General features: G+C 43.4%; 1 protein-coding gene across 3 annotated transcripts in view; it reads right to left on the bottom strand.

Annotated features, from left to right (window-relative positions):
* JADE3 (jade family PHD finger 3) overlaps positions 1 to 5,414 on the bottom strand; it is a 133,436-nt gene extending 128,022 nt beyond the window's left edge. Inside the window, exon 1 of one of the 3 annotated variants that reach the window (XM_082718195.1) lies at positions 5,310 to 5,414. The gene's annotated coding sequence lies outside the window, so the exon portion shown is untranslated. Of the gene's footprint in view, positions 1 to 4,666; positions 4,842 to 4,878; positions 5,284 to 5,309 lie in introns of those variants that run through there. The other 2 variants (XM_082718192.1, XM_082718193.1) reach the window with 2 other exon arrangements.
* Between the last annotated feature and the right edge of the window lie 16,707 nt (positions 5,415 to 22,121).

Here is a 22,121-nt window from a genome sequence, read left to right on the forward strand (position 1 = left end):
GAATACTTAGCACAGTACTCAGTACACAGGAAATGGTTAACAAGTCATAGCTGCTATTGTTATTTCTTATAGTGACCTCCAACACAGCTCTCAGTACAATTAGAAATTACATATTTATTTGTAGGAAAAACATAAACATCTCCTAGGATCCCACCTTAATATCTAATATATATCTAATACTGCTCATGCTATTTCCCCACATACTGCATTGGTGGGCGTGGGGTGGGGAGACAAAATCAATGTTTACAGAGCAATTATCACCTCAATTAATTATTACCTTGGAGATGTCAAATTGAGGAGATGAAGAAACTGAGGCATAGAGACATCAAGTACGGGCCCAGATCAAGTGATAGATTTGAATCCAAGTTGGCCTGACCCCAAAGCTTGTGCTGGGTATACCACACCAAAGGCTTCCCTAACTCATGAACCTTGTTATCTAAAAGCAGCAAGTCTCAGGGAAAATGGATCTTCACATTCGACTCTCAGGTATCTATTCTTCAGATCCTTAACCAGTCTGATGTTCTAAGCACCTCGTGTAAACTCCTTCAACCGAATGCTCTTCCCCCTGACTGGGTTAGATTTCTTTCTTCCTTCACATTGGATGTTGAACTCTTAACGGGATGAGTTATCGATATTTCACCTCTTATACCCTAGCAAATAGGAGGCACTCAACAGATGTCTGCTGAACGAATTAAATGAAAATATTGGAGAATACACTACAGCTGCAAAGATGGGCAGTGGTGGAGTGGATTTTCATAACAAGGTGGAAGTTTGGCATAGTTAGGAAGACACTTGACATGAATGATGACAAAAAGGGAGTTTATCTTAGCCGCTTTTACACTGTTATGATTTCTACATCTAGCACCAGAGATTCTGCGTGACTTACACATATGTGCTCCACAGCTACAGGTAAACTTCACTCTGCCTCTGGGGCCCTGCGTCACCACCAAAGTTCTGCTATACCCTACGGGTACCTCTGCGCCACCCTTCAGGACAGGATGCCCTTGATAAATGCCAATCTCTCAGCAGTTACTTTCAAATGGTTCAGAAAAAGAAACAAAAAAAGCAAATGATAAAGCAAGGGGTAGCAACCTATTAATAATTACTGACCTTGGATAAAGGGAATACAGGAGTTCTTTGTACTATTCTTGCAACTTTTTGTAATTATAATCAAAATAAGTTTTTAAAATCTAAAAAGGAATTAGAAGAACTTTCCCAGGAGATTACAACACACAAGGTCTGGTGTACTGACCATGCTGGTACCATATTCTCTTGTCAGCTATTTCAAAAAGCACATTCCGGGCTCAGATTTCTTTGCCTATCAGCCAGTATCAAGGGACAAGGAGCTCCCTGGGTAGTAGGGCTCAGCTATGGCCTCTGGGTTGTGACAGAGATTAAATTATTTACTGCTTAGGGGCGCCTGGGTAGCTCAGTCGTTGGGTATCTTTGGCTCATGTCATGGTCCCAGGTTCCTCGGATGGAGCCCTGCAGCACTGGGCTCCCTGCTCAGCAGAGAGCCTGCTTCTCCCTCTCCCACTCACCCTGCTTGTGTTTCCTCTCTTGTTGTCTCTCTCTCTCTCTCTCTCTCTCTCTGTCAAATAAACAAATAAATAAAATCTTTAAAAAAATTATATATTGCTTAAAGAGTATTCATCAATGCATGGGCATCTCCTATCAGTCAAAAACACCAGTACCATTTCCCCACACCAGGCCCCCTACCTACTTTCTCCATTTAACTGCCCTCTCAATTACTTTTTACCTATGGGTTAGGCAAATTCTCCTCAGGACCCTTCTTTCTGTCACCCAAGAGAAGCATAAAGGCAGTTCTGAAGGTAAGAGCTTTGCTGCTATTATCTATGGAAAGACCTACAGGGAGGAGGCAAAAATAACCATGGGGGAGTCACAGATATTTCAGAAAACAGAAAACCCAAAGCAGTAGTTACTTGGTCTGTAATGACCATTTGCCATCACCTTTTTATTTGCTCATCATTTTTACCCATTCACCCTAGATTCTCCCCACAAACCGGACTGCTTCAGCTTTCCCAGCCACTGTAACTGAACAACAGGGAGATACTGCTAAACCACTCAGTGTCCCCATGTAAGCCAGTTCAGGAAAGTGCCAGATGGGTGTCACCCAACACCCACTCCTCATCTATGATGTAACTAAGTTATTCCCTGATGAGAGATATTTTAATGTAAGCCAGCATATGATCTCGACCTTCCTCAGCTCCTACTTTGCATAACCTCCATGAGGAAGGAGGTGCATTGTGTCCTACGATAATATTCAACCTCTGTATCCCTAGTCAAGGCCTATAAGAGCTCTCTGTAACGCCATGTCTTCACAAACAGCCAATGCCTCCTGCCTCCCCTTATCTTCCCCCAAATACTTGCCTAGTTCCAGTCAGGCCTCAAAGTAGTGGGCAAAAAGAAGAAATAGATTTGCATTCCTTAGTAGAGAAATGGATTGTTACAGCTGATGGAACACGAGGAAGGGAAAAGACAGGCATTATCAAACGAGAGGATCATACACAACCTACCAGCCTAACATCCTCTGTTCACTAACCCATCTGTCTCAACTATGATGTGAGCCTGTGTCATCACATGTCCTGCTTCTGCAAACTTCATCTACAGGCCGGAAGATGGGTCATGGGCACCCCTAAGGCTGCTCCTGAATCACTCCTGGCTCTCAGTTGATCACAAACCCTTCAGGAAGGAGTGGAAGGCCTTTCTCCACTTTCTCCTACCTGTGACCAAGATTCACAGGCTACTAAAAGTGAAAAGGCACTTACCATACTGCCATGACTCAGAAAGGCTGAAGACAATGCTTGGGTTCTAGAACCAGACCCGCATCCCTGAGTATTCCACAATTGACTGAATGAAAAATGCAAGGAACTGTTTTAAGACAAAGATATTAGGTCAGGAACTCATCTCTAGCAAACAGAACTGTAGAGAAGACCACAGTTAAAGAAAAGGTGGCTGTGATAGTAGCTAATACTGAGAAGCACGTCCCAAAGATCTCTTGCAATCCTTTCACCACTTGAAGAGAGGTATTACCTTTTATAATTCAAGTATTTCAGCACAGAGCTCACTTTAAATGAAAAAATGATACGTTATGGAGGTAGACCACTCAGCTAAACAAAAAAGAAAAAAATCTATTTTCACTTATCCAGAGAGGAATCACATGATGCTATAAAAGCATGAAAACTACCTATGCAAAGCACACAGAGGCAGGGATCCACATTCCCATTGTTTACAGATGTTAAGAAAATATTAAATTAAATAAAACACAAAGCTTTGTTGAGACCGACTCCTTTCTCACCCTAACCCTCACCCCCAACCCCAGGCTGGCAAGTGCCTTTAGGGAAGGTATTTAAGAGAACTGCTCTGGGAAAGTGGATTCTGGGTTGCTTAAACTGAGCCAAGATGTTGTGCAACCCGTCTTTACCTAAATTATTTTCCATTACTTTCAGAGTTTAGAGAGAAGCAGACAGTTATCTTTATCAAACTGAATACCGGGAATGAGGTCGCCTTTCCCTTCAGGCCCCTGAAATCACCATCAACACGGTTTTGATTTCTTATACAATCAGACGGCGTTGCGGGAGGGCGAGGATCCCATCCTCAGCTTCACAGATAAACGGTTCTCACATCAAAAAACCTTGCGCACATCTGAGGCCATGGATTTCCTAGCAACTCAGAAAGTCAGAAGCGGCCAAACAAGTTTCTTGCCAAATGCCTGGGAACTACATATGTCCCAGGGCTATACAATGATACCAACTTTTAAACATGCCTACACATACCGCCACTACGGTCACTCACTCGAGATCCCGCGCCCCCCCCCCTTGCCTTCTCACAAATAATAGACGCAGGTTGCCCTGTGCGATTTAAAACCAGACTTCACCAAAGCCATGGCTCTGAAAAAGCGAGAGAAAAAAAGATTGGAAGGAGGCTCTCTCTCTCTCCCTCCCTTTTTTTTTTTTTTTTTTTTTAAATCGATCGCCCCACAGCCGAGGGAATAAAACCAACTCGATCGCTGGAGAAAAGTTAACTTTGCTGTGCCCGGCGGTGGGAAATTTTTCCCATAAGATTCTCACAGCCCTCCTGCTTTTCCCATCGCCCCCCCCCCCACCACCACCCCCGCCACAGCCCGGACCGCCAGGCGCTCGGCGGTTGTTGCGGCCGCCCCGGACTGGCAGCGCCCGAACAATGACGGGAGGGGGAGGGAAAGTTGGCCAGCCCGCGGGGCGCTCGCGCTCCTGCTCCGGGGGTACCCGCCGCTCACCGGGGGCCTCGCCACTCCCTGAGCCGCCCGGCCCCCCTCTCTCCAAGCACTCGGTTCTTCACGCCCCCCAACACCGAAACAGCCAGGGGCGCGCCCTCGCTCCTTGGAGCATCCGGCCCCGGGGCGGCCGGCAGAGCAGGTCCCCCCGCCGCGGGTCTGACCCTGGGAGCCCCGAGACCAGGCAGAGCACAGAGAGGGAGGGGGCGCCGGGAGGGGGCACCGGAGGGAACAGCCGCAACAGTTATGGCGCTCAATTCCTGCCCGAGTGGAGCTGCAGCCCGAGCCCGAGCCCGAGCCCGAGCCCGAGCCCGGGCGTCCGCCCCCGCCCCCCCGCGTCGGCCACCCGGCACTGCCCCGGGCCGACGGAGGAGCAAGCGGGCACTTTACCTCAGCCCACACACGCTCTCGGCCCGAAGACGCTGGGGACGCCGGAGCGACCGCGCTGTGGGGCCGGGGCGCCCCGGAACGCTGCGAGGCTGGGCCGGGACTTTGCGCTCCGCGGCGCCCGTTTCGACTCTCCGAGGCCGCCACTCCCGCTGCCCACCCGGCGCGACGCCCCCAACGCCGCCAGCGCCGCGTCCAGCTTCGGCGGCGCCTACCTTCGCGCAGCTAGGTCGCTGCTCCTTCTTTCAAGCTCCACACTCGGGCCCGGCAATGTGCCGGGCGAGTCCGGTAGGGGTGGTAACCGCCCCCTTAACCGCTCGCTTTCTTCTCTCCCCTCCCTCGCACCTGCCCCCTAATCTCCTCCCCACCCCCGCCCCCGCCCCGCCGCCTGATCCGCCCGGGCCGCCCCCTGCGCCTCCGCTCCCGCCCTCGGCCCTCACCCGCCCGGCCCGTCAGGCCTCAGCGTTGGGCAGGCGGTTGGGCGGCGGCGGCGGCGGCAGCGGCAGCGGCGGCTGAAGCGGCGCGGAGCACTATTGTATTCCTGACACTGTGCGCTCCCACGCTCCGCCTCTTCCCCTTCCTTCCAACCCCCCACCCTCAATCACCGCCCCCCCCCAACCTCAACCGCCGGCCGCGCTCGCCCTACCCGACTGGCTCCCCGCCGTCCGCCGCCGCGCGCTCTTCTGGCGGGCTGGGCGCCTTCGCCACCGCCGCGCGCCTCGAGGCTCCGCCCACTCGGTGCTCCCGCACCCGCGGCGTCGTGCTCCAGGTGGGTTCCTCTCTGCTCCTGCTGGGCGCGCTGCTGCCGGGAGGAGCCTCGGCAGGGATAAGTGCCCGAGAGGACGATGGGGAGGTGCCTTGGCTGTGATGAAATACAAACTAAGCTTTTCAGGGCCCCTTTCAACTCTAAAGTTCTGTAAGTGGACCCTCCTGTAGGAAACTCATTGTCGGCCACTATTGATTTAAGTTGTTTGCTCTTGAATTACCTATAATAATAAAGCCAGGGTGCCTATTAACAGAATGAATTTATTCAGTTGCCAGCACAAATGGGCTGTGATGGTGTGTGGCTTTTTGAGGTGTCTACTGGGTTAGGCTACCGCTCCAGTTATTCAATCAAACGTTGATCTACGCATTGCTGTGAAGATATTTTGCGGATGTAATTAAAGCTCCTGATCAGTTGATTTAAAGTAAGGGAGATTATCCTGGATAATCTGGGTGGGCCCTATCATTCCTTTCTGACTGCTTGCCCTACACATTTTGGATTTGCTTACCCAGCCCCACAAATTGTGTAAGCCAACATCTTTGAATGAATGAATAAATGAATGAATGAATAATGTGTGTGTGTGTGTGTGTGTGCACCCGTGTGTGTATAAAATATCCTGTTGGTTGGCTTCTCTGGTGGAATCCTAACTCATACAGATGTTTAAGCAACAAACCCCTTTTGGTTTATTTCTCTGGGTTTGGAAATGGACCATGTGCAATTACCATGAACTCATACTGTCATTTTCATTTACATTTCTTGGCTAAACAAAAATGTAGGCTCTGTATTTTGTCTGATTTACATAGTAAAGATGTTGTTCTATTTCATAATACACAAATGTGTGTGTTCTAAAACATTCATAGTCCCTCAGATTTACCTTGTTTTATTAACTTATCTTGAAATAATTATAGATTCACGGCATCTGTAAGAAATATTACAGAACAGACTTATGTACTCTTCACCCAGTTTCCCCCATGTTAATATCTTACATAACCAAGACACTGATATGGGTACAATCCACAGACCTTATTCGGATTTCACCAGTTTTACATGCAAACATTTCTGTGTCTGTGTCTATCGTACTACACCATTTTCTCACGTGTAGATTTGTGTAACTACCACAATCAACTGTTCCTTCTTCTACCCAGTATAGATAGTCACAGTCACCTCCTTCACCTACTCCAACCCCTGGCAACCTCTGACATAGTCTCCATCTCTATAATTTTATTATTTCAAGAATATTATGTAAATGGAATCATGCCTTTTGAAATTAGCTTTTCTCCATAATTTGCATAATTTTCTTGAGATCCACCCAAGTTGCTGCATGTATCAATAGCTCATTCCTTTTCGCTGCTGAGTAGTAGTATTATTATGCTTTGGTGTTCTACAGTGTGTTTATTCACTCACTGAAGGACATTTGGGTTGTTTCCAATTTTTGTTTGTTAAGAATAAGACTGCTTGCTATGAACAGTCATGTAGAGTTTTTTTGTGTAAACATCAGATTTCCTTTTTTCTGTGACAAATGCCCAAGAGTGCGATTGCTGGGTTGGGTGGTGAGTGGAAGTTTAGTGTTGTAAGAAACTTCCAGAGTTTTCCAGACTGTACCATTTTACATTCCCACCAGCAATGTATGAAACATCCAGTTTCTCCACATCTCTGCCAGCATTTGGTATTGTCCACTATAATTTTATGTTAGCCGTTCTAATAGGTGTATCGTGATGTCTCTCTGTGTTCAATTGCGTTTCACTAATGATGTTGACATCTTTTCATGTGCTTATTGCCATCTGTATATCCTCTCTGGTGAAATGTCTATTCATGTCTTTTGTCCATTTTCTCATTGTGTTGTTTGCTTCTAACTGTTGAATTTTGAGAATTTTTCATATATTCTAGATACAAGTTCTCTGTCAGAACTGGTTCGCATTTTTTTCCTGCCGAGTCTGTACTGGTGTTTTCATCTTCTTAAGAGATTTTGCAGACCAAAATTTTTCATTTTGATGAAGTCTCACTTCGCAAAGTCTGCATTTATGTATTGTCCCCTTCCTGTCGTGTCTAAGAAATTTTTTGCCTCACACCAGGTTCCACAAATTTTCTCTTACATTTCCTTCTAAAAGTGTTATAGTTGCATATTTTACATTTAAATCTATGATTCATTTTGAATTAATTTTCGTATGAAATGTGAACTTAATGAGGTCGAGATTCTTATTTTTGTCTATAGATGTCTGATGGTTCAAACACAATTTGTTAAAATTAAAATTAAAAATGTCTTTCCTCCATTGAATTGCTTTTGCACCTTTGTCAAAAACAGTCGGTCATGTTTGTGTTGGACTAATAGTGTGGGGCTATTTTTTCGTTCCCTCTTCTGTTCTGTTGTTCTATGTGCCTATCCTTCTGTGAATACCAGTCTTGAGTAGTATAGTTAAACAGTAAGGTTTAACATTGGGTAGAGTGATTCTTCCCACTTTATTCTTCAATACTGCGTCAGCCATTCAAGGTCATTTGCCTTTCTGTATAAATTTTGGAACAAACTTATTTATAGCGACAGAAACTTTGCTGGGATTTTGTTACGAATTGTGTTAAGCTGATAGATCAATTTGGGGAAAGAATTGACATCTTTACAATATGGAGTCTTCCAATCCATGAAGATGATTTGTGTACCTCTCCATTTCTTTAGATTTTCTTTGACTTCTTTCATCAGCATTTGGGAACTTTCAGCATATAGATCCTGTACATATTTTATTAAGTGTATACAGTATTATATTTTCTTTGGAGTGATCATAAATATTATTGTGTTTTTATTTTCAGCTTTCTCATTCATTGTTCATTATTAGCATATAGAAATGCAGTTAATTTTTGTGTGTTGACCTTCTATCCTTTGACTTAGCTGAATCCTCTTAACAGTTCTAGAAAATTTCTGGTCGATTCTTTGGGATTTTCTACATAGACAATCATCTTGTCTGTGAACACAGTTTTGTTTCTTCCCTTCCAATCTGTGTGCTTTTTATTTCCTTTTCTTACCTCATTGTGCAGGCTAGAACTTTCAGTTCTATGTTGAGTAAGAGTGAGATGAGTGGACGTACTTCCCTAGTTTTCTATCTTAGGGGGAAACATTCCATCTTTCACCATAAGAAAACTATTAGCTGCTCTTTATCAAGTTGAGAAAGTACCCTTCTATTCCTAATTTGTTTAGAGTTTTTAATCATGAACGAATGCTGAATTTTGTCAAATGCTTCATCCCCATCAATTGATAGGATCATAAGATCTTTCCTCTTTAGCCTGTGGATATGGTAGGTTACATTGATTGAACACCAATTTTTGAACTGACCCTCCACACCTGCAATGAGCCCCACTTGATCATGGTGTAATTCTTTTTCTACATTTCTGGACTCTATATCACCAATATTATGTTGCAGATTTTTGTGTCAAAATTCCTGAGAGAAGTTTTGAGGGGTTTCCCCCCCACCACACACACTGTCCTTGGTTATGGGAATAGGATAATACTAGCCTCATAAAATGAGTTGGGAAGCTGTGCAGAAAAGAGTTAATACACAGATCCTTTGTGGGTAACTGGGAACTTGGGTTTCAGGAGGGTTCTCACCATTCCCAGGATTGATAAGAGTGGTTTACCGACCCTAAACTGTTTGTACATATGTGATTTATGCTGGGACTACATTTCAAGTCTCCTGATTGCCAAGCTGTGCAGAAAAGCGTTATCATAGCAGGCCTGATGGCTCTCTTTTGAATGGCCAGCCTGCTTGCGAGGTTCGTCCCTGGTTGGCATCTGGAAACTTGGATTTAAGGAGGACTCCCATCATTACCAGGACTGATAAGAGTGGCTCACTGTGCCTAAACTGTTTATACAAACAATATGGTTTATGTTGAACATCTGCTTTCCTTCTGGGAGTCTGGCATTGTGGTGAGTGCTAGACAGAGGGTACCTCTATGACCAACCCTCAATAAATACCCTGGGAACTAAGTTTCTCATGAGCTTCCCTGATAGATAGCATTTCACATGTGTTGTCACAACTCTTTGCTGAAGGACTTAGGTACATCCTGTGTGACTCCACTAGGAGAGGACTCTTAGAAGCTTGTTCCTGGCTTTCTCTGGACATCATCCCCTGTGTCTTGCCTTTCCCCTTTGGTAATTTTGCACTACAGTCTCTCACTGTAATACGTCATAGCCAGGAGTCTGACTATATGCTGAGTTTCTAGTGAATCATTGCCTGGGAATGGTCTTGGGAACCCCCAACACAGAAGTGTTCTCTCCTCTTTGGTATTCTAGAAAAGACTGTAAATTTGGTGTTAGTTCTGTAACTGTTTGGTAGAATTCTCCAGTGAAACCATGTGCATCTGGAGCTTTCTTTTTTCAAGACCATTTAAATTACTAATCTAGGGACACCTAGGTGGCTCAGTCGGTTGAGCATCTGCCTTTGGCTCAGGTCATGATCCCAGGGTCTTGGGATTGAGTCTTGCATCGGGTTCCTTGCTCTGCAGGGAGCCTGCTTCTCCCTCTGCCTGCCACTCCCCACCTCTTGTGCCCTCTCTTTCTTTCTCTCTGACAAATAAATAAATAAAATCTTTTAAAAATTGCTAATCTAATTTCTTTAATAGTTATTGGACTGTTCAGATTATAAATTCCATATTGGTTGAATTTTGGTTGTTTGTGGTTTTCACGGAATTGGTCCATTTTATCTAAGTTGTTACATTTAAATGCCTAGGGTTTCTCATAGCATTCCTTTTGTAAAAACACAGTCACCATCTCACATATCTTTTTGTTGGTAAGAATATTTAAGTTCTATTCTCTTAGCAAATTTTAATTATAAAATACTTATCAACTATAGTCACTATGGTATGCATTAGATACTCAGACTTTATTCATCTTATAGCTGAATGTTCAGACTTCTCTTATCAACCTCTAGTTCCCCCACCCCCAGCTTCTGGTAACCACTATTCTACTCTCTGGATCTATGACTTTGACTTTTTTTTTTTAAAGATTTTATTTGAGAGAGAGAGTGCGCGCAAGAGAGAGCATGTGCGGGACAGGGGATGGCCACAGAGGAAGTGGGAGAAACAGACTCCCCACCCCCACCCCCACCCCCCAGCAGGGAGCCTGAAGCTGAGCTCCATCCCAGGACCCTGAGATCATGACTCGAGCTGTAGGCAGATGCTTAACCGACTGAGCCACCCAGGCACCCCTATGATTTTGACACTTTATTTTCTATTAAAAAAAATCTTTAAGATTCCACGTGTAAGTGATACCGTGCAATATTTGTCTTTCTCTGTCTGGCTTATTTCATTTAGCCTAGTACCCTCCAGGTCCATCCATGCTGTCACAGATGGCAGAATTTTCTTCTTTTGTAAGGCTGAATGATATTCCATTGTGGGGTGTGTGTATTTGTATATATACATATATATTATATATACATATACATACATACATATATACACATGTATGTATATGTATATATGATATATAAAAATATATGTATTTACTTGATCCATACATATATATTTAGTTGATCCCTTTACTTAGTAGATTCATTTGTTGACAGACATTTAAGTTGTTTCCCTACTTGGCTATTGCTATTGTGAATAATGCTGCAATGAACATGGGAGTGTAAATACCTCTTTGAGGTAATGGTTTTATTTCATTGGATATATACACCCAGAAGTGAGATTGCTGGATCATACAGTGGGGACGGGGGGTGGGTGGGATGGGGGGTTAGTGTCAAATAAATTAAATAATTTGTAAGTTTCTTTCCCAAATAGAGACAGACTTTATGAACATTCTCTTCATAGATTGACTATAAATTTGCTGTGGACAGACATTCACATAGCATCTTTTTTCCAAAGAATCTGAGTATTATGTTGAGGACTTTATTTTCCTTTCCATGGCTACAGGGTCTGTAGTAAGATTTCCCCCTCTCATTTGTGATATTAGTGATTTGTGTCTTCTCTCTTGTAGGTTTATTAATTTGATTGATCTTTTCAGAGAAACAGCTCGTTGTTTAATGGAGTTTCTCTGTTGTTTTCCTGTCTTCAATTTAATTGATTTCTACTCTTCATTATTATTTTTAAAAGAATTTATTTTTTTAAGATTTTATTTATTTATGTGAGAAAGAGAGAGAGAACAGAGTGGGAGTGAGGGAGAGGAGCAGGCTCCCTGCTGAGTAGAGAGCCCAACGTGGGGCTTGATCCCAGGACCCTGGGATCATGACCTGAGCCAAAGGCAGATGCTTAACTAACTGAGCTACCCAGGCGCCCCTCTTATTTTTATCCTTCTATTTATTTTTAATTCATTTTATTTTGCTCTTCTTTTTCTAGTTTCTTGAGGTGGGAGCTTAGGTGATTGATTTGAGACCTTTCCTCTTTCCTAACGTAAGCGAGCATTTCGTGTTCTAAATTCCCATGTCAGCCCTGCTTTAGCTACATTCCACCAATTTTGTTATGTGATATTTTCATTTTTGTTCAGTTCATTGTATTTTTTTAAAAATTCGCTTGACAGTCTCTTTTTGACCTATAGATTAGTAAGAAATGAGTTGTTTAGTTTCTGAATGTTTGGAGATTTTCCTGTTGACTTTGTTATTAATTTCTAGTTTGATTCCACTATGGTCAGAGAACATACTCTGTATGATTTCAGTTCTTTTATGTTTGTTGAAGTTTGTTTTATGACCCAGAATATGAGCTATCTTTCTCAGTGAACATTCTGTGGGTATTTGAAAAGAATGTGAATTATGCTGTTATCGGGTGGAGTGTCCTATAAATTAGATCATGTTGCTTTATGGTTTTGAGTTGTATAGTCTTGCTGATTTTATGTTTAGTAGTTCTACTGCTAAGAGGGAGTGCTGAAGTTTTTTTTTTTTACGATAACCATGGATTTTTCTGTTTCTCCTTTCACTTCTTTCAGATTTTGAAGTTCTGTTTGATGCATACACATTTTGGATTGCTCTATCTTCTTGGTAGATTGACCCTTTCATCATTATGCAGTATCCCTCTTTATCCCTGTAATTTTGTTTGCTCTGAAGTCTGCTTTATTTGATATTAATATAGGCATGCCTTTTACAAATTATTATCTGAGTAGCATGTCTTTTTCCATCCTTTTATTTTCTACCTACCTATATTGTCATATTTGAAGTGACTTTCTAGTAGGCAGCATATAGTTGGGTTGTTTTTTAGTTTTTAAAAAAGATTGTATTTATTTATTTGACAGGGGGAGAGAGAAAGAGAGAGAGAGAGAGAGAGAGAGAGAACACAAGCAGGGGGGAGTGGGAGAAGGAGAAGCAGGTTCCCCACTGAGCAGGGATCCTAATGCGGGGCTTGATCCCAGGACCCCAAGATCATGACCTGAACTGAAGGCAGCCGCTTAACCTGCTGAGCCACCCAGGCACCCCTAGTTGGGTTGTTTTTTAAAACCGTTCTGTGACTTTCTGTATTTTAACTCATGTATTTAGACTGTTCACCCTTAACATAATGACTGATATTTTACGGCTAAAGTCTAACTTTTTTTTTGCCCTCTATTTCTCATTTTTCTCTTTTCCTTTCTTGCCTTACAGTGGGTTACTTGAATGTTTTTTAGAATTCCATTTTGACTTACATAGTGTTTTTAAGTATATCACTTTATATAGTTTTCTTAATGCTTGCTCTAGGTATTAAAACACATATGTATGGGGCACCTGGGTTTCTCAGTCCATTGAGTATCTGCCTTCGGCTCAGGGTCCTGGGATCCAGCCCCAAGTTGGGCTCCCTGCTCAGTGGGAAGCCTGCTTCGCCTTCTCCCTCTGCCTGCTGATCCCCCCGCTTGTGCTTATTCTCCTTCTCTCTCTCTCTCCCTGTCAAACAGATAAATAAAAATCTTAAAAAAAATAAAATTAGGGTTGACTGGGTGGTTAGGCGTCTGCCTTCGGCTCAAGTCATGATCTCAGGGTCCTGGGATGGAGCCCCATGTCCCATGTCGGGCTCCCTGCTCAGTGGGGTCCTGTTTCTCCATCTCCCTTTGCCTCTCCTCCTGCTTGTGCTTTCTCTTGCTATCCCTGTCACACACTCTCTCTCTTTCTCTCAAATAAATAAATAAGGGGCGCCTGGGTCTCAAATAAATAAATAAGGGGCGCCTGGGTGGCTCAGTGGGTTAAAGCCTCTGCCTTCGGCTCAGGTCATGATCTAAGGGTCCTGGGATCGAGCCCCGCATCGGGCTTTCTGCTCAGTAGGGAGCCTGCTTCCCTTCCTCTCTCTCTGCCTGCCTCTCTGCCTACTTGTGATCTCTGTCAAATTAAAAAAAAAAAAAAGAAAGAAAGAAAAAGAATCTAAAATAAATAAATAAAAATCTTTTAAAAAATAAATAAAATTTAAAAAATAATAAAACACACATATATAACTTATCACAGTCTGCTGGGTGTAGAAAACTGATTTTCATTTAGGTCCCTTTACTCTCCTACTTTTAAAATACAATTTTCTTGCCAATTTCGTCTACATATATTGAACCCCAGATCAGATGGTGTTAGAATTTTTGCTTTAACAACCCATCATGATTGAAAAAAATTCATGAGGTAAAAGACAATCTACTTTATTAATCCTTATTTATACACATTTCATTGTTTTCCTTCTTTTCTGAAATTTTAAGCCTCCTGTTATCATTTCCATTTTCTTTGGAGAACTACCATTCATTAATGATAAATCTGCTAGTGAAAATTTAGTTAAGTTTTAGGTCATCAGAGAATGTCCATTTCATTCCTGAAGGACATTTTTGCTGAACATGGAATTCAGAGTTGGCAATTCTTTTCTTTCATCCTTTGAAAAATGTATCTTTTGATTTCAGATTTCAGATGAGAAATTTGCTATCAACTGAATCAGTGTTCCTTTACAGGCAGGAATATTTTTCTCTCTAGATGCTTTCAAGATTTTTTCTTTATCTTAATTTTCAGAAGTTGTTTATATGTTTCGGTATTGTATTTATGGGGTTTTCCTGTTTGGTTTCACTGAGCTCCTTAAATCTGTAGGTTTACATCTGCCAAATTTGGGACATTCTCAGCTGATTATTTCTTTTTTTTTTTTTTTAATTATTACTTTTGCTTATTGATCTATTCAATACTGTGTTTTTAAAATTTTAGTGCCCGCATAGTTAACATACAGTGTCATATTAGTTTCAGGGGTACAATATGGTGATTCAACACTTCTGTACAACACCCAGTGCTCATCAGGACAAGTGGCCTCCTTAATCCCCATTTCTATTTCACCCATGCCCTCCACCCACCTCCCCTCTCATAACCATCAGTTTGTTCTCAACAGTTAAGCTAGCCATTATTTCTTTGAATTTATTTTCAGTCCCACTCTCTCTTCTTCTCCAGGGACTTCAGTGATGCGAATATTAGTACTTTCGTTATTGTCCAACTGGCTTCTGAGACTCTGGGATATTTTCCTGCCATCTATTCTCGCTCTTTTTTTCCGATTGGAGAAATTCTATTGTTCTGTCCTCAAGTTCACTGATTCTGTCCTGTCATCTTCATGCTACTATGAGTCCATCCAGTCCCCTTTTAATTCTGGTGATTTTTCACTCCTGCAATTTCCATTTGGTTGTTTTTTATAACCCCTGTTTCTTGGCTGGAGTTTTCTATTTTTTCTCCATTTGTTTCAAGGGAATCTGTAACTGTTTATTGAAGCATGTTTTTAAATGATGGTGGCTCTGAAGTCCTTGTAAGGTCATTCCAATATCTGATTTATCTCAATGTTAGGTCTTTTTTTCTTTTCTTTTTTTTCCATTTCATTTATTTATTTACTTGAGGGGGAGACAGTGAGCAGGGGTGGGACAGAGGGTAAAGGGAGAGAATCCTCAAGAGGACTCCCCGCTGAGTGCAGAGCCTGACCCAGGGCTCAATCCCAGGACCCTGAGATCATGACCTGAGCCAAAACCAAGAGCCCTGACACCTATCCCGCTGAGCCCCCCAAGTGCCCACTGTCCCGCCCACCCCCCACTGGGTTATGTTGGTTAATTGTCTTTTCCCATTCAAGCTGTGATTATGCTACTTCTGAGTATGATGAGGGCTTTTCCATTGTCTCCTGGACATTTGGGATGTTAGCAGACCCTGGATCCTACTTAAATCTTCTGTATTAGCAGGCAGTGACCCCGGGTGTAGCACAGGTGGCAAGGCCTCCTTTTGTGGACTGTGGTTCCAATGACAGTGTAGTTTTCAGAACCCTCACTGTGCTATCCTGGTCTGCTTTGTCTGAGTGCCACTTAAAGCCACCTTGAAAACTTAGGTGGTATTCTGCACTGCAGTTCTGTTCTCAGACTTTTAGGCGTGTTGATGTCGTTTTACCTTTGGGTCCCGCAGGTGTCTTTCCTCACTCCCCAGGCAGATTTAAAGAATTCCTTTCTCCAGCTCCCTCCTCCTTTAGATCCTTCCTTCACTTTATAATTGGAAGCCTGAGGGGCACCAGCTGCCACTGGCAGACAAGGGTGAAAGTCCGGATTCCTCACTCTGTCTCCACTGACAAGGCAACACCCGCCAGGGGAAGCATCTTTCTGGATTCTCAGCGGATGCCAGGTGGGAGGGGAGCGGCAGATGTCCGCACTCCCCCACAATCTCTCCTCCGACGCCACTAGCGGGAGAGGAAAGTGCCTTCCCTGCCACCTGCTATGTGGTGGGGGTCAGGAGATCACCAGATGGGGGAGGAGGGATGCCAGGCCTGTAGGGGCTGGAAGTGCTCGCTCTGGCTACCTGCTGCTGCTGCTGGGGGGTGGGGCACGGTAGCCCGGACCCTTCCCTGGGTCCCCGCCGCTGCTGCTGGCAGGGGCAGAGCACGCCTCCCCCTAGGGCTGCCTGGTGCAGAGGGGGCTCCCGCTTGCTCTGGATGGGTGCCAGGGATGGGGGAGGAAAATGCTTCCTGGGGCTGCCTGGTGCTGCTGAGGCTCTCCCCGTCTTGGCCCGTGTTCCCCCCTAGTCTCCTGAGGCTACTGGATGGGGAACCAGAGTCTCTATCTGGTCCCTCCTCGGCCTCTGCTGACACCTCTGGCTGGGTTAGGGTAGGTGTTGTCAAAGGTTTCTCTCCTACTGGACTGGGATTCTCTCCTTTCCTGGTCCTTTGGCCAGAAGGGAAAAGTTTTTCTTTGGTTTTGTTGATCTTTGCTTGTTTGATTTTTTTGTTTATTTGTTTGTTCTGTTTTTCATTTTGGTCCGCTCTGGAGAGTCTGGGTTGCAGGCTTCTCTAGAACCCAGGCTGGGATTTTGAAAAAACAGGGAGCACACCACTGTGTTTCCTTGAATCTTATGGTCTCCAGCTGGCCCACGTTCCTCTTGCCACCACAAGAGTCCCTTTATTATGGGCTTTAGTATTATTTACAGGCATTCTAGTGAGCTGTACTTAGCAGGGAGGAGCAAGGAGAAATGAGGCTATGCCCTCTTGTCTGGAACTAGAAGTCACCTCCTATTTTATTTTATTTTTTTAAAGATTTTATTTATCTATTTGACAGACAGAAATCACAAGCAGGCAGAGAGGCAGGCAGAGGTGGGGGGGGGGAAGCAGACTCCCTGCTGAGCAAGGAGCCCAATGCGGGGCTGGATCCCAGGACCCTGAGGTCATGAACCCAACAGAAGGCAGAGATTTAACCCACTGAGCCACCCAGGCGCCCCACCTCCTATTTTAAAAGAAATTAATGAAATGATTAACAAAGGGTTTGTTTCGGTTGGAAAACAGAATTTGCCTTTGGTGACTTAAGTTTGCACTTAAAAAAAAAAAGTCATCTCCACGTTCAACGTGGGGCTCAAACTCCCCACCTGATCAAGAGTGGCAAGCTCTACTGACTAAGCCGGCTGGTGCCCCTGGTTTGCACTTGGAAGCCAAAACTATTTTTCTTCTTCTTTTTTTTTAAATGTGTAAAATGAAACTGATGATGGGCTTTAGTGGATTGAGACCTTCAGAAGGCGTCAGGGGCTGTGTATCTGTCTTTGTTGAACCCACCCATGGATTAAACTGGATCTTGCAGACATGTTGATGGTGTAACTTGCCAGAAATAGGCTCAGAAGGGCGCCTGGGTGGCTCAGTGGGTTAAAGCCTCTGCCTTCCGCTCAGGTCATGATTCCAGGGTCCTGGGACCAAGTCCCACATGGGGCTCTCTGCTGAGCAGGGAGCCTGCTTCCTCCTCTCTCTGCCTGCCTCTGTGCCTACTTGTGATCTGTCAAATAAAGAAAATCTTAAAAAAAAAAAGAAATAGGCTCAGAAGACCAAAATGAAAGGGCCAAAGAAATAGAAGTAAATGATCACTCTTGGCAAGACCTCTCTTCCTTTCTTCTTCCTTCTCTCCTCTCTCCAATCTGCCTTACCCATCACACCAAATTTTACATGATCAAAATCAATAATGGGCACCTTTTTCCTTAGGTAAGTAAAATAACTACTTTCCGTATAAGTTCATCTGTCTTTACAGGTAATGTATGTGTAAATCCAGAGACAAATAGTCTGGAAGAATACAGACCAAACTGATCACTGTGGCTACCCATCAGTAGTAGAGATCAAAGTGAATTTTAGATTTATTTCCATTTTTAAGGGAAAATAAAATGGTATTATTTGTATAATTAACAATAATAAAACGAAATAACCTGTGCATCTGCCAACCTGCATATCAAACATGAGAAAGTCTAATATGGAGAAGAATTTAAGAATGCTCCCTTTTTTCCTGAGTCAAAAAATATTTCAAACTTGTGAAATCTGGTGGCATCTAACATTTGTTCCGAACTTCACCACTATGACTCACAGGAACATTTTCAGATGAAATTTGGAAAAATGCTGATTTTTCAAACAAAAAAGCAATTGTAAATACCTGGCAAGTTTTTCTGCACTCATGGTTGAAATAATTTGTAAAAATGGTCTTTAAATGCACATAAGTAAATGCAAAGGAAACTACGGTGAGAGAGTGTATGTAGCCAGGGTGACAAGTTCATGGACACGGGTAACCTCATTTGATTCTTTGCTATGTATTGATATCCAACATAATGTTGTCAAATCGAGTCTATATTCATGGAAGTAGGCAGAAAATCGGTGTTTGTAGAGCACGTGCCGTGTTCCAAGTGTTTAACGTATTTTCTCATCTAATCCTCCCCAAACCCTCAAGACAACCTCAAATAACCCCCATTATTTCCATTTTATAGGTAAGCAAACTGGGGCTCAGAGAGAAAATAACTTGCCCCACATCATTAGTAGATGGTAGGTACACTTAGTAGGTACACTTCAAGACAAAATGCTTTTCTACCCTTGTATAGGTTTGAGTATTTAAAAGCATCCACCACTTTTAATGGTTATATGTTTAGGTTTTATTATTTTTAAAAAGATTTATTTATTTTGGGGAGGAGAGAGAGAATCCTGAAGCAGACTCCCTGCTGAGTGGGGAGCCTGATGTGGGAGCAGGGTTCGATCCCAGGACCCCCAGATCATTACCTGAGCGGAAATCTAGAATCTGACGCTTAACCAACTCAGCCGACCAGGTGCCCCTGTTTATTTAGTTTTTTTTTTTTTAAAAAAAGATGTCCTTAAGTCAGGCTTGGTAATATTTTTCTACAAGTGTAACAGCAGCCACCATTTTTGGAAATAGCCAGCTAACCTGTCCCAGTACTCATTAAACATTTGTAGCATGAGGAAATGATTTACAGATGAAGAAATACACACTGGTTCCTTGAAATACTTCCTTTTTTATGTGTTAAACTTCACTTGAACTGGAGGGCTAATTTTCCTACCAATAAACTGAAAACAGTTTAGTGGAATCAGGCAACAGCAGACACCCAAAGGATGAATTGTAATCAACGAAGCTTCCTCTTACCAGATGGTTAATGACCTTCATAGACCAAATATGTATTAATGCCAGTGCCACAGATTGATGATATTGACTCCCTCTCTTCTTGGAAGCCTGTTTGGGTTTGTGATTTATTTTCACAAAGAATAAAGTGTTCACTGACGGAGACTGAAGACAAAATGAAACACCAACCATCCCTGTAATGGTGAGTTTTATGTGGCAATATGGCTAGGGTGCAGTCCCCAGTTTTTCAATCAAATACTAATCTAAGTTTGGGGGTATTTTGTAGATGTGATTCATGTCTATAATCAGTTGACTTTAAGTAAGGAACATTATCCTAGATAATCTGGGTGGGCTTGACCCAATCAGTTGAAGGCTTTAAGAGCAGAATCGAGGCTTCCCTGAAGAAGAAATCCACCTGTGGATGGCTACTCACCCCTACTCAAACTCACTCACTCTCTCTCTAATAAATAAATATTTAAAAAATTCTAAATATGTGTATCCTGATGTTTCTGTTTATCTGGTGGAATTCTGGATGGTACAATCCCTGTTTTCACTTTTACATATAAACCCAGAATCTATATGCACTTAAGAAAAACACTAATTTTTCCCTGAACTTTGTATTCTCTCTTTAGAGTGGATTTCCTAAGTCAGAAATTTCAAAAGGGATTAAAGAAGTGTCTGATTCTAAAGAATACCCAATGTTAGGGGCACCTGGGTGGCTCAGTGGGTTAAGCCTCTGCCTTCGGCCCAGGTCATGATCTCAGGGTCCTGGGATTGAGCCCTGCATCGGGCTCTCCACTCAGTTGGGAGCCTGCTTCGCTCTCTTTGCCTGCTGCTCTGCCTACTTGTGATCTCTCTCCCTCTGTCAAATAAATAAATAAAATATTTAAAAAAAAAAAAGAATACCCAATGTTAGAGACTAAATATCATTTTCCATATTGAAAGTAAACCACATTACATGTGGATTAGGGGTAGTTCCTCTTGGGAACCGTCATCTGAATGAGTTCTCAGAGTCTGTATACAGCTTTCTGAAGATAGAAACCCCACAGCCTTATGGGGCAGAAGCCCATGAACACTGTTCGAGCCCTTCTGTGCTCCATCCAAGTCCATCCATGAATCCTACATGTCTGATGGGATGCGTGAACCAGGTGGTTGTTTTAATCACAACAGCAATAATTTTGTTCCTAAAGTTCTTCAGAAATTTCTTGGGAATTTACTTTCTGGGAGACCTTCCCCAAATTATTTCATCCTGTTCTTTATCTCTCTGAAAGAAGCTTTGGGTTCCTTTTGGATATGTTCTTTAAGGTTTTATTAGTTTGTGTGTGTGTGTGAGAGAGAGAGAGAGCGAGAGAAAGAGGAAAGAGCGTGCACAGGCAGAGAGAGTGGCAGGCAGAGGGAAAAGCAGGCCCCCTTCTGAGCAAGGATTCCCAATGCAGGACTGGATCCCAGGACGCTGGGATCACAATCTGAGCCGAAGGCAGGCACCTAACCGGCTGAGCCACCCAGGCATTCCACTTTTGGATATGTTCTTAAATTTTTCTCCTCCCATCTGTTCATGGTGTATTCTAACTAAACAGATGGTAAGCTTCATGTGGCAAACATTGGTAGTCGCTTACCCAATATCCATTCTTTTCACCTTTCCTGCCAGCAGCTCCATTTCTCCCGGAGATGATGTACCCAGGGAGAATACTCAGCTCCACAGCCTCCCTAGAAGGTTGGACGGCCATGTGATCCGGCCCTGGCAAGTGAAACAGTAAGTAGATGGCTCCCGAGTAAGGCTTCTGGGAAAGTGACTATCTTCCTGACAAAAAGGACAGACTTAGCTGGCCGTTTGCTATTCACCTTCTCCATTCTTTCTACCTAGAATGCAGTCACAATACTTAGAGGTATTGGTGATGAGAGCCATCTTACCAGTGTAGAGGAGAGCCTCCAAGCGGAGGACAGCAGGGCAGGGAGGGCCTGGGGTCTTACAGGCATCATGGAATAGCTGGGCTGACTCGCCGCCCAACTCCAAGACTGTTACATGGGACCCGGCATGTTCTTCTTCTTCTTCTGTGCCCTGTTGACAGTTCCCTCCATCTTCCCACTCCCACCCTACGGTGTTCAGCTCACGGGTTCAGAACTCATCAGAATCCAAAAGAAGTTCCCGACTGAGTGGCATCTCTAAGAGTAGTAAAGCTCCCTCAATCACATCCATATTTGTGTTCATCCAAACAGTACCTAGTTGTCTCCAGCAGTATTTGGTTGCCTGAGGCCAACAGGGGGCACGTACAGAAGTCTACCTGTCTGTCCACAGTTGAGTGTGGTGTCATTTTGGAAAAATAAGACAGGAGAAAAGTAATACTTCCAGGTTTTATATGACTAAGGAGAAGAACTAACGCTGAGGTGCGTCCTTTCACTTAATTTCAGTGAATACTCAAAATAACAGCAAAGCAGTCATAATTCTCATTTTACAGATGAGAAAACGAAAAACAACATAGCTTGCGCAGGTCTACATGGGCAATATGTAAAAGAATGTGTATCAAACCCAGGTCTAATGATACTCCGATCTACGCTGCTATTCTTTTGCTGTCCTTTGCAACTCTGACATGACTAGTTCAAATGATCAGGGGTGAATGGCTTACCAGAGCATACAGAACTCGGCCAGTCCTGGAGAAAGGACAGAATGCTAAGCTTTGGGGTAAAGGGACCAGGGAAAGGGGGAGAGCAATCAAGGGATTCTGGGGTGGGGGAGGTGGAACATAAGCAAAGACCAGTTCCCATGGGTCATGTCCTATTTGACAGGAGATCAAATGGCTACAATGAGTTCTTCAAACAGGTTAAGTATCCGTTGCCTTTTCTTTTCTTTTTTAAAAGATTTTATTTATTTATTTGACAGACAGAGATCACAAGTAGGCAGAGAGGCAGGCAGAGAGAGAGGAGGA

This window comes from Mustela nivalis (genome assembly GCF_964662115.1).
Source record: "Mustela nivalis genome assembly, chromosome: X".
NCBI classification, from domain to species: domain Eukaryota; kingdom Metazoa; phylum Chordata; class Mammalia; order Carnivora; family Mustelidae; genus Mustela; species Mustela nivalis.